Source organism: Pituophis catenifer, unplaced genomic scaffold, assembly GCF_029215685.1.
Source record: "Pituophis catenifer annectens isolate HBS135680 unplaced genomic scaffold, rPitCat1.0.hap2 SCAF_14, whole genome shotgun sequence".
Taxonomy (NCBI): domain Eukaryota; kingdom Metazoa; phylum Chordata; class Lepidosauria; order Squamata; family Colubridae; genus Pituophis; species Pituophis catenifer.
Window position 1 is genome coordinate 11744784 of NW_027256894.1, and position 13696 is coordinate 11758479.

The following is a 13696-nucleotide window of genomic DNA, read 5'->3' on the forward strand; positions in this document are numbered from 1 at the left end:
TCTGGAGAACCGGTAGTCAAAATTTTGAGCAGTTCAAAGAATCAGCAAATACCAACTGTGGCTGGCCCCAGAATAGGGTGGGAATGGAGATTTTGCAATATCCTTCCCGAGGAGTGGGGAGGAAATGGAGATTTTGCAATATCCTTCCCGAGGAGTGGGGAGGAAATGGAGATTTTGCAATATCCTTCCTGAGGAGTGGGGAGGGAATGGGGATTTTGCATTATCCTTCCCCTGGAGAGGGGTGGGAATGGAGATTTTTCAGTATCCTTCCATTGCCACGCCCACCAAGCCACACCCACCAAGCCACGCCCACAGAACCAGTAGTAAAAAAATTTGAATTCCACCACTGCAAAGAACCAAGTCCTGATACCAGCACGGAAAGTTTTAAAGCAGATTGTATTGCCCTGATTCACAGAATTCTGGTCTAAAACTGGAAGCAAGTCCCTCCTCTCCCATGAGAACTCAGGTAGTAACAGAGGGAGAACCAGAGATTAGCCAGGTTAAAAAGTGGCTGCTGTTCAGGGAAAGCTTCTGAAGCTTTGGCGGTCTGGATGCTAGCAAAATCAAGGCTGTTTTGCTTTCAAAGACTTCTAGGTGTAAATAGAAATTTATACTATTTCCACAGTGAGGAAGATAAAGCAGGAATGGTTAAATCGAATACTTCATTTAAAGAGGAAAACGTGTTCTTATTTGGATATCATTTCTGGAATGTGTGCTTGTGAAGGGAAAAAAAATGAAACTTTGATTTTGGTTTTGTTGATTAGAAAGATTTGGTGTTATAGAAATGGCTAGTTATATATTAATACGTAAAAGCAAAAAGTTGAGGTTGGAGTGTATTTATCTTGTACTGTGCTAGGAAGAGTTGAAAGCCAATGCCCCCCTTTCTTTCTTTTTCTCTTCCCCTTTGTATTTCACACCCCCTTTTCCCATTCCCTTTCCTTCCCTTAATTTCCTATTTACTTTTCTTTTTGTATTTTATATAATAATAATAATAATAATAATAATAATAATAATAATAATAATAATAATAATAGTAATGACTGCTTTGCTTCAACTACCCCTGGGTGAAGATCATTGGTGGGTTCTACTTACCTTTACTACTGGTTCGCAATGGGACCAGTGGTGGGTTGCCCCCAGTTCAGACCGGTTCATAAGAACCGGTAGTAAAACCGGCGGGAAGCCCCGCCCACTGCCCCGGATGTCATCATTGGCGATCTGCACATGCGCAGAAGTAAGGCGCGCGCATGAGCGAAGCAAGCATACATGCACGATCCCATTGCGAACCGGTAGTAAAGGTAAGTAGAACCCACCCCTGAATGGAACCACGCGCATGCGCTAGCATCGGTCACGCACGTATGCATCTGCGCATGCACAGAAACTTCCTGATGACGTCCGGGTCAGTGGGCGGAGCCTCCCGCCGGTTTCACTACCGGTTCTTGTGAACTGGTCTGAACCGGGGGCAACCCACCACTGGTGAAGACTGTAGAAACCTTGAGTATTTAAGGCTGCTTCAGAAAGGAGGTTGTTTATTGGAACAACTTTGGTAATTGTCTTACCATAAAGTTACTCGTCTTGGGCCAACTCATGTGAATTCCTTATTCCCTGGATCCGATAATGGCAACCATCTTCCTCCTTGATCCTTCATGTTAGATTTGCTAGCTGCAGAAACCTTGATTATTGCTACCATCTGTTTCCTCCAATTCTGATAAAAAAACCGAGGACCAATTTATGGCATTATTATTATTATTTTTTAATTTGATTTATATGCCGCCCTTCTCCGGAGACTCAGGGTGGCTTACAATGCGCTAAGCAATAGCCTTCATCCTTTTGTATATTTTTATACAAAGTCAGCTTATTGCCCCCACAACTGGGTCCTCAATTTACCTACCTTAGAAAGGATGGAAGGCTGAGTCAACCTTGAGTCTGGCGAGATTTGAACCTGCAGTAATTGCAGGCAGCTGGTCTTAATAACAGGGTGCTTTAGACCATTTTAGGACTAAGTATGATAATAAATGGACTGAATTATTGCTTTATTTGTTCCCTACCACAGCCTTGTTAAATCTGAACCATAAAGAGTCAGAGAGGGCATGGCAAAGAAAATGCCACCTTCTTACCTGCTGGTAACTCAGAGGTGGGCAACCCACAATTCCTCTGCTTCCCATTCTGTTCTTCCCTACAAGACCCTTTTGCCCTGTGAAACATTCAATTTTTGGTGGCACAATTTTTGGGGGGGGGGCATGTTTTAATAGTACTTAGCACTTAGACTTATACACCACTTCATAGTGCTTTATAGCCCTCTCTAAGCAGTTTAAAGAGTCAGCATATTGCCCCCCACAATCTGGGTCCTCATTTTACTGACCTTGGAAGGATGCATGGCTCAGTCAACCTTGAGCCGGTCAGGTTCGAACTGCTGGCAGTGGGCAGAATAAGTGAAATAGCACAGCAGTCAAAGACAGAAGCACATTCCATGCTTATCTCTCTCAAGGCTGTATCCCAGGGTTACCTACAGCAGCCGGAGGGGAGTGACCTCTACAACCCTCAAAATTGCTCCGTTGGCGAATGTGATTGATGACACACCCTGGGGGGAGGGGGGAAACAGGGTCATAATTGGAGCGTAAATTATGTAGGGTTAGAGCTGGCTCTGCTTGGGAATATGCCGACATGAAGCGTCTAATAAATAACTGGATTTCTTTTGAAGTTTGGCTCGAGACTCATGATTTAATTAGGGCATCCTTCGGAACCCTGACAATAAGTTGTATACTATTTTGCAAACAGGCAAGCCACAATGCGGTAGGTATTTTGTGACAGTGTCCATGAGATGCTTTCAAAATCTCCAATGCATAGTGCTTCAGAAGAAATTGTGCTCAACAGTGTATCTTCCTATGCGCAATCTAAACCAAGTGTCCAGATGTTACTGCCTTATTTTTTTATATATATAACAATGAATTGGTTGTTTCTGGTATTCCAAAACATGGAAAGGAAGAAAGTACATTTCTTCCTTTCTTTTTGGTTTTGAAAATCTTGTTTGAGTCATCCACAGCTGGGTTGTTGCTTGAGATGGAGCATCCTCTTCAAGTCAAGCATCCAAGGTGACTGACATTGTTTGGAAGGGCCAAGGAGGAAAAACATTTTTTTCCCAATCTTTAATGATAAACAAGCATTGCTTTTGTATTTTTTTTTAATGATGCAGAAAATCATCACTATGACTAACGGAAGGCAATGCCCTGTTAATCACGTGCTGTGGGGATTTCCTTCACAGAGACGTTAATATTTGCTGTTTTAGCAAAGTGCGTTTCCCTGAGAATTGTTTCTCCTTTCATTTTTATTTGGGGTGAAATCCAGAAATCTGATGAGCAGAAGTACAAACACTGTTTCTTCTCTTGTTTTCGTTAGAGGTGTTTGTGGTAAGCTCTTAATTTGTCATGCAACACTCTGCGATACGTGGTCTTGTTCCATCCAAGCATATATGTCAACATTGCTCTTGTATCAAAACAAATCCTGACAATTGATTGAAATCCATTTCCTTTCTTTTCCCTTCTGCCCATATGTTGTGCGAGCATCTTTACAGTTTCTCCAGCAGCTTATCAGACTTCGTGAAACTCAAGTGGTTTTCATACTAACTGTCACAGCAGGAAGGAGGCTTCAGGCTTCCTAGGAATGTGTCAGACTTGGTGCTTAGCTTGGCACCAAGTTAAACAAGCATGAGCAAAACATTTAAAGGATGCATGCATCATTCCAAATACTTCCTAAATACATGGAAGGAGCCATCCCCATTTGGCCAGGTATCCTGGGTAATGGGTGGCATCCGAAAAAAAAGAAAACATGTTCAAGGCATTCAGCTGGTTTTATCCGGTTCAGGCTCCGCCCACCCACCCGGATGTCATCACATCCCATTTTTGACACTCTGCACATGTGCATGCTCACATTTGCAAATTGGTAGCGAAGGTAAGCGAATACCACCCCTGGTCCAAGGTGCTTGGTTTATCTAAGTAATGCAGTTATAGTCTGGAGCCAAAAATGAAAGACAGTGGTTGGGGCATTATTATTCATTATCAAATAATAATGCGTGTTCAAATATTTTATGGTAATTTTTTTTCTCCCACCAGCTTAAGTAAAGGGCTATAAGCAACTCTCTTTGAGGCAGGAATTACCACTTCCTTCTATTCCTTAGTTTGATAATAGCCTGATGCAATATCAATTTTTTTAAAATAAATATTTTATTAAACAGTTTTTTTAAAAACAAACAAACAAAAACAGATATTTACATCTTCTTCTTTTCAACAGTTTTGCATCAGTGGTCCATATTTATATATTTTTTCTTTCTTATCTTAATATATCTTTTATAAATATATTTCTAATATATCATATATATACCATTATAATATATTATTCTAATTATTTTATTTACATCAATTTTTATTTTTATTTTTTTGGTCTGCATGAAAACTAACTTTTACGTTAAGCCTCAAATACATATTTTGATCAGATTCTTGAGAATGACCTAAAAGAGACCATCTGGCTCTGTCCTTCCAGACACTTCATCCTGCTTATCATCACCAGTTGGATCTTAATTAGAATTAAGCTTTACCTGGCTGATGGTCATCCAGGTACGAATATCGTCCCGGCATTGAGAGAGCATAGGCACAACTCCAGTTTATATAGACCTCTGAGGGGTTTTTTTTTTGGCAGGATTAAACACTTCCTATAAATCCCTCCTGCAACCTTGCAATTTTTTTCCTGGACCTATTTTGATATGTAATTTAGATCACTAAAGGATTGTTAAATGTAAGAATTGCTTTCTCGTTCTTTAAACAATTTGTGCCAAGTACATGTATCTAACATAAGGCCTTCTGGATAATCCCATGCATTTTTTTAAGGGAGGGAGGGAGGGAGGAGGAGGAGGAGGAGGAGGGGGAGGAGGAGGAGGAGGAGGAGGAGGAGGAGGAGGAGGGAAACGATGAGTGATCAAATGAATTAAAGAGAAGGGCAGCAAAACCTTTCTGGGTTTTTTTTTTTCAGCCATTTCTTTTGTGGGATTCAGCACAGAGGATACAGGCGATGGTTTAAGGCTTTGACATTCAAATACAGCGTGCGTCACTTCTGACTCTGTCTCCTTCCCCAATGGATTGGTCCTTCTACAGAAGGAGCGACATGCAAAAGGCATTTTTGGATGCGTGTGATATCCTGCTTTTAAAAATAGTGTTATTTTAATAAGTGGTGCGGAAACAGCAGGGGAGAAAATGTGCTGCCTTTTGATTTTGCAGATACTTCTGTAGGAATCTCAGTGGGAAACATGGCTTGTGCTCAACTCAAAGAGCATCCGATCGCTTCTGAAAGCAGTAGGTAGAGCTGATTGCACGTCACAGAGTGCCTGTCCTTAATATTTGCCCTCTAGTTTCATTTGTCCGTTCTTAACAAAGAAGCTCCTTGTGTGCCTGTACGTGTCCTATTCAGATAACTGTGCCGATTCCAGCTGCCCTAGGATTGTAATAAAAATGAGGAAAGATATCCTGCCATTAGGAAGATGAACAAAGGATGAAAGAGGGCAGGATTGTATCTCTTTGTCCTGAAGATGAAGTCTTTAACCTTTTTCTGAGATGGAACTTACTTTTCTTTTCCTAACCAACCCAGAATTAGCTACCAACTGCCCTGGGACTGCAAGAAGAAGAAAAGTGATTCTATCCCCATTCATCAGCCAGAGGAACAAGGATTTTACCTCCGGCTCTTCCCTCCCTCCCACGTCTAATGGCTAGAATCAATTATTAGCTCTCTGGAGTATCATTAGAGCATCCATGATGTATCACATAGATGAGCAGCTGGAGCCCACAAACCTTTTTATTCTGACCTCAGTGCGCCCATCCCACTCCATCGTTAAAACCCAGTAACACATTATTCCAGCTCAATGAAATTTTAAGGGGAGAAAAACTAAATACATCTGGGATGTTATCCTGTGAATGAATAGCAGGCCCGGGGAATGCGTTCCAAAGAAAGAGGCAAAGCCTGGATGAAAATTCCCCTCTAAAACACCTTATCTCTCCTTTTCTCTAATGAATTACCTTTAACACATCTCAAGAGCCTGGATCGGTGTAGGAAACCTCCCGGCACGTGATCAACATCTGCACAAATGAGCTCACAAGACCAACATTGAACCCATAATCCTGCCTTATACAACCTTGTTGTATAATCACGGCGGCGCGGTGGTGCAGTGGTTAGAGTGCAGTACTGCAGGCTACTTCTGCTGACTGCCGACTGCCTGCAATTTGAATCTCACCAGGCTCAAAGTTGACTCAGCCTTCCATCCTTCCGAGGTGGGTAAAGTGAAGAGCCAGATTGTTGGGGGCATTAGGTTGACTCTGTAAACTGCTTAGAGAGGGCTGTAAAGCTCTATGAAGTGGTATATAAGGCTAAGTGCTAAGTGCTATTGCTATTTCAGGCTAACTCTGCCTACCGCCAGCAGTTTGATCCTGATAGCTCAAGGTTGACTCAGCCTTCCATCCTTTGAGGTGGGTAAAATGAGGACCCAGATTGTTGGGGGCAATACTTTGACTCTGTAAACCGCTTAGAGAAGGCTGTAAAAGCACTGTGAAGCGGTATATAAGTCTAAGTGCTAATGCTATTGTCCCTAAAACAAAGTCAGGATAAGACCAGCCAATGTTTAAAGCCTGTCATTTTGCACCTTGGTTTTCTCTCATGTCTGGTTCAGTTGTATCAATTGAGGTTCTAAGGCAGGGGTCCCCAAACTTGGCAGCTTTAAGACTTGTGGACTTCAACACCCAGAAATCTCCAGCCAGCATATCTACTGCTCCTTTGTGGTCAATTGCATAGCTGGCTGGAGAATTCTGGGAGTTGAAGTCCACAAGTCTTAAAGCTGCCAAGTTTGAAGACCTCTGTTCTCATCAGGGGTGAAATCAAGCAGGTTCTGACAGGTTCTGGAGAACCAGTAGCGGAAATTTTGAGCAGTTCGGAGAACCAGTAGTGAAAATTTTGAGTAGTTTGGAGAACCGGCAAATACCACCTCTGGCTGGCCCCAGAGTGGGTGGGAATGGGAATTTTGCAATATCCTTCCCCTGCCGCGCCCACCAAGCCACACCACACCCACCAAGCCACGCCCACAGAACCGGTAGTAAAAAAATTTGGATTTCACTACTGGTTCTCATGCAACATTTCAGTATATAGGAAATGGTTTCCCTTTGAAGTGCAACGTAGTGCAACTCAGCCTTAGCAAATGCTTTCATTCCGAATTCCAAAAACTATCTGCAGCTATGGTCTGTCTAGACCCAACTCCCGGTTTATCAAACAAGCCTTTAGGAGAAAAGCACATAAACCAGTGAAGGAGGTCAGGGATATCTGTTTAGCCAACTAGATCAGCTAAAGCACTCAGATTGCCTTTGGATCACGGAGGAAGATCTCTCACCAGAATAAGGATGAGAGGTTTGTCCTTTCTATGTAACATTTTTAGCAAGATCAAAGGAGTACAGAACAGGTTATCAGCCTTCATCAGAGGTGCGCCATATGTTGTTGAGTTTTAAAGGAAGTTTTGTAACAGAATTGAGTATTTACTTATATAGTCTACCGTATATCCTACTTAACATAGGCTCTGGTTGTAGTGCGCTAATCCAATCACTTAGCATAGTATATGAATCCAGCCATTGAATCTATAAATCATAATTTATGGCCGAGTGTGGAGTGTGAGCCTAAGAAATTGAGCTGCATCCATTATTCATGGTTAGATGACAGAGCTGAAAGTGATTGGTTGACTATATCATGTACGCTAATTGGTTTATATTGACTGTTGTCAACTTTGATCCTGTTAAATGCTTTTTGACTTGAGATCCATTTCAAACCAGGGAATATGCAGGATAGAATTGATGGGTTTAGCATCAAAGACATTTGGAGGCACTTAGCTTGGTGAAGCTGCAGTGATGTCTTGGTGATAATGATTCTGATGGAGGTGGAGGCATTCTTGTGCCTGAATGAGAGCATAAATCTAACCCGAGTAAGAATTAGTGAAGCAGGGTTTGTAGCAACAAGTAGAAAAAGATTTACTTACAAGAAATACAATATAGGAATAGGCAAAACTTAGCCCGTGATTAAATATATCTTGCCAAAAAGAGAGCCAAAAAATGTGCCTAGAAATAAAGGCAGAAAAAAGTGACTCCCAGATTAGCAATTACTTAGCCAATGAGTTCAAACAATTTTTTTTTAACTCTTTATCTACTGCTCCTTTGTGGTCAATTGCTCATGAAGTGCTGAATAGTCAGTGCCAACACATTCATATTTATGGTCCATTCTTTCTGTGAGAACTCAAAATAGCTGTCATAGGGGAATTTTCTCTTAAAGGGATCTTGTACAGATCAACGATCAAAGGCAGTGGTCTTCAAACTTGGCAGCTTTAAGACTTGTGGACTTCAACTCCCAGAATTCTCCAGCCAGCTATGCTGGAGACCTCTGATCTAAGGGATCTAAAACTAATCCAAAGTCATCAATGGTTCTGTGGCCAAGGATAGACATGAACTTGGGATTTTCCAAACTCATCTCAACTGCTTCACTATACTGGCTCTTATTAAAATTAGATTGATGTCTTAAAGGAACAGCCAAGGAGATACCCCAAAAGTTTCAAAAAGGGAACAGAACTTTCTTCGTTTTTTCCTTGAAAACATTTTGCTTCTCATCCAAGAAGCTTCTTCAGTTCTGAACTGAACTGAATGAGAAGTGAAACATTTTCAAGGGAAAAAAAAAAACCCCAAGAAAGTCCAGTTGTCTTTTGGAAAAGAACCTTTGGGACAATCATGGACTGGATAATTGAGAATCTCCATAGATATTTAGCCAAGAAGATAGTTCTGTGGAGAACAGTTTCACACCTCTTGTAGAAATCCAATCTTCAGATGTAATTCTATCTTAACCCAATTTCTATTTTAATCTTTATTCCCAAACTCAAAAGTTAGATGATGTTCTATTCTGGCCATTACATGTAAACAACTTCTGTTTTCTTTAGACATCCAACTATTGTTGTTCTATGGTAGTAGAACAGTAGTAATGAGAGGCTTATATTACCTCACCAATGGCTAGATCAGGTGTCAGCAACCTGCGGCTCCGGAGCCGCATGTGGCTTTTTGGGCCCTCTGCTGTGGCTCCCTGTTGTGTGATCCCACCACTGGCTGGGCCCGCCCCTCGCCCTCCCCTCCCAGTCACTCCTCGCCTGACCTGAAAAGGTAAGGGCGACAGCGGGTGACGGAGAAGCGGCTGGGGCAGAGACAGAGAGATACAGAGAGAGGGGGAGAGAGAGAGAGAGACATAGAGAGATACACAGAGAGGGAGTCATGTGACTGGTGGAAGTGAGTGACATCGAGTTGGCCATGCCCACCCAGGTTTTGTGGCTCCCGGTGTTTTCTTTTCTGTGGGAAACAGGTCCAAATGGCTCTTTGAGTGTTTAAGGTTGCATCTACCCCTGGGCTAGATAATTCTAGAAGTTCCTAGAAGTTACCACCAAGAGCCATCCCAGAATTTGATTTTCTTCGCCACAGCAATTTCTCAATCAGAAAAAAAAAAAGTTCCAATTGATCTCCAAGGCATAAGGAAGCAACCATACAAAAACTCTGTAGCTTCATGATTCCTTTAAGCATTCTATGAATGTGTGAATATTTTTTTTTTTAAGGAAACCAACTTTATGAGCAGGAACATCATAATGAAGGGGGGGGGAATCAAAGTAACAGCCTTGGGAAACACCCCACTGTAATTGCTTCCACTTTGTTTAACCTGCTCAAGAGTCCCATCTGTTGCTTTAGTAAACCTGACAGCTCAGGTATAAGAGCTGGAGAGGAAAAAAAAAAACCATAGCTGGAGGATTACTTTTAGCACACTTGAATTCACTTCAAATCAAGTCAGGACTTTAGTTTTTAACTCAACAAAATCACCAGACTGTTTGTTCTTTTGGATTCCCTCCCTTTGCTGGAATAGAGGGAAGTTAAAAGGAGAAGAATATCACTTTTATGAATTTAGCAACACCAATGTGCAAACAGCATGTCACCATGCAGTGTCCTTGCCCCAAGGAACATTGAGGATAAATTTTGAACAGAGAGACAAAAGACTAAGCAGTGGATACAAAGCAATATCCTAAATAGCTTGAACCAAAAGCCAATTAAACATTTGAGGCAGGGGTGGGTTCCACTTATCTTTACTAGCGTGTGAGCGTGCGAGAGAGAGAGCGCTTCTGCGCATGCACAGATCACCCATGATGATGCGGTGGGTGCGCAGAGCCTCCCGCCAGTTTTACTACCGGTTCTATAGAACCAGACTGAACCAGGAGCAACCCACCACTGATTTGAGGACTGTGTTTTGTAGTCCCAAATATGCTTTTTTTCAAGAGGCAACTGGACTTTCTGGTTTTTCTTTGAAGACGTTTCACTTCTCATCCAAGAAGCTTCTTCAGCTCTTCAGTTTCTGTGAGCTCTTCGTGGATGAGAAGCGAAACATCTTCAGGAAAAAAACAAAATCCAAGTTGCCTCTTGAAAAAAAGCACCTTTGGGACAACCATGACCTGGATGACTGAGAATCTCCATAGACATATATTTCATAGTGTAAATGCATTCCTTAGAAAATAGCTAGTGATGGGTGAGAGAGGATGGGTGAAAGAAGAGAATATCTTGGAAGCTATTCAGGAAAACTATGGAAGGAGACGCAGGGCAATGAAAAGCCATCCCTTAAGCAAGGAAGAGATGCGGTGGCTCAGTGGCTAAGACACTGAGCTTGTCAATGGAAAGGTTGGCAGTTCAGCGGTTCAAATCCCTAGTGCTGCGTAATGGGGTGCATTCCCGTTACTTGCCCCAGCTTCTGCCAACCTAGCAGTTCGAAAGCACCTAAAAAATGCAAGTAGAAAAATAGGGACCACCTTTGGTGGGAAGGTAACAGCGTTTTGTGCACCTTTGGCGTTGAATCATGCCGGCCACATGACCACGGAGACGTCTTCTTCGGACAGCGCTGGCTCTTCGGCTTTGAAACGGAGATGAGCACCATCCCCTAGAGTCAGGAATGAGTAGCACATATTTGCAAGGGGAACCTTTACCTTTACCTTAAGCAAGAGTCAGGAAAGCAGAGCTGCACAAATTATTATCTGGGAAAGTCTAATATTTGGTTTCATTGTCTTCAGAAGCTAATCCTTTTCATTATTAAATGAGCTTTCCTCCAGAGGATGCATAGAAGTACAGAGAAAGACATGACTAGGCCTTTGGTTATCAACTTGGCTAGCCGAACTATTGCCAATGAAGGTTTGTTTGTAAATGGAGAGGCTACGTAGATAGGAGCTGCTGATGCATTAGCCCCACACAAATAATAATAAGAAGCACCAGGTTTTAAAGCCCACATGTTTATTGACAAAATGAGGGAAAGAAAATTAAGTCCACCGAGCAATAGAATATTCCAGGTGCTCTCTCTGGGGATAATAGTTGGCATTATCTACCTTGTTACCAGCTCCTCTGCCCATGTATGCTCACAGAATGCTCTCTGCATCATAATAGCTTTACAAACACACAGTGGTGATGCCCTGCGGCTGGGTATAAATAAATTGACGGTCTCCTTTCCTTACTAATTCAGGCAGCAAGCGGTTGGACAGCATATTAATTGGAGCTATCGTGAACAGTGCAAAGAACAAACCCAGAAGCTGGCTCAGATTTTTTTTTTTTTTTTTTTGAATCTATAAATCGGTGCTGCTTTTAACTCTGCTCCTCCAATGTTTATGCCTCTTTAGCAAACTTATAATCAGGAAAACACACTTATCCACACTGAGGAGGGGTGGAGGAAATACGGAAATCCTTAAGCAGCAGCTAGCCAAGTTTGTCTGGATTTGGAAGCTAAACTGAGATGGGTTTGTTTAGTAGTAATAATGATAACCTTTATTGTCACTGCACAACATATGTACAATGAGATTGTGGAGCTCCCTCAGTGCACACACCCCCAACACAATACAACTCACAATGAAGACAGAAAATCCCTAACCCAATAAATCATATTAACAAAACACCGAGTTCTATTGCACCAGTGTGAACATGTTACACGTTGCGCCGGCCCTGCAGTCCATCGTACTATGTAGTTATTTTGCATTCAGGAGCCTGACAGTCCATGGATAAAAACTGTTCTTCAGCCTGTTTGTGCGGCTGGCTATGCTTCTATATCCCCTTCCCGATGGTAGGAGGGTAAAGAAGTGGTGACCAGGGTGAGTGTCATTCCTAAGGATTTTCCTCACTCTTCTAAAGCAGCGAGTCCTAGTGATCTTGTCTAGTGGTATCAGGGGGCAACCCATGATGTTTTGTGCTGTATTCACCACCCTTTGTAATGTTTTTGCATCCGCGGCTGTCAGACCAGCATGCCATACCGTGATACAATAAGTGAGGATGCTTTCTATTGTGGACCAGTAAAAGAAGGTCATCAGTTGTTGTTCCACCCTGTTTTTACGCAAGGCCCTAAGGAAACGGAGTCTCTGTTGGGCCTTCCTGGCCACCTGGATTGTGCTGTTTTTCCAGGTGAGGTCTTCGCTGAGATGGACTCCCAGGATTTTAAAGGAGGAGACTCTCTCTACACAGCCCCCTCTCAATGTAAAGTGGGGCAGGTTCCTTTCTCTTCCTCCAGAAGTCCAACACCATCTCCTTGGTCTTGCTGATGTTCAGGTGCAGGTTGTTTTTTAAGCACCATGTGGATAAACATGTTTGTTTAGTCCTTGGATGTGGAATGAGACTCAGAATGAGACTGGAAAAAAGCAATTGCACATCATTTTAGTGACGCTGTTAAGAAAGCACAATGCATACAATTACCATGAGCTGAGGTCCATACTGGGCATACTTTCTGAAGCCGGTTTGGTCTAGTGGTTAAGGCACTAAAGTAGAACAGAGGAGATCATGTGTTCAAGTCCCATCTTAGCCATGAGATACAGCTGGGGGACTTTGAGCCAGCTGTATCTCATGGCTAAGATGGGACTTGAACACATGGTCTCCTCTGTTCTACGTTCTCAGCCCAACCCACCTCACAGTGTGGTATTTGTTGTTGTTGTGGGGAAAATAGAAAGAAGAAGGTGTGTTCCATATGTTCGCTACCTTGAGGTATTTGTAAAAAATAATAATAGAATAGAATTCTTTATTGGCCAAGTGTGATTGTTCACACAAGAAATTTGTCCTTGGTGCATATGCTCTCAGTGTACATAAAAAGACAAGATACATTCGTCAAGAATTATAAGGTACAACACTTAATGATAGTCATAGGGTACAAATAAGCAATCAAATCATACTAGGAAACAATATCAACATAAATTGTAAGGATACAAGCAACAAAGTTACAGTCATGCAGTCATAAGTGGGAGGAGATGGGTGATAGGAACGGTGAGAAGACTAATAGTAATAGTAATGCAGACTTAGTGAATAGTTTGACAGTGTTGAGGGAATTATTTGTTCAGCAGAGTGATGGCATTTGGGGAAAAAACTGTTTTTGTGTCTAGTTAAAGGCAGGAATGCAAACAAATAAAATTAACAAGAAGGTCAAGTGTTCATTTAGTAAATCTGTGTGAGGCAACTCTGCTCAACTCTATGGCATTGGCCGAATCAGAATCATTGCCAACCCTCTTGCTAAAAAAAAAAAAAAAAAAAAAAAAGTCTATTTCTACCCTTTGATTCACAGTGGGATAACTCAACATGAATGGCTATTCCCATCTGGC

The 13696-nt window shown here is 42.1% G+C and overlaps 1 protein-coding gene across 2 annotated transcripts in view; it reads left to right on the plus strand.

Moving 5' to 3' along the window:
- AGBL1 (AGBL carboxypeptidase 1) overlaps positions 1–13696 on the plus strand; it is a 680934-nt gene that overhangs the window by 317079 nt on the left and 350159 nt on the right. The gene's annotated exons all lie outside the window — the stretch shown is intronic.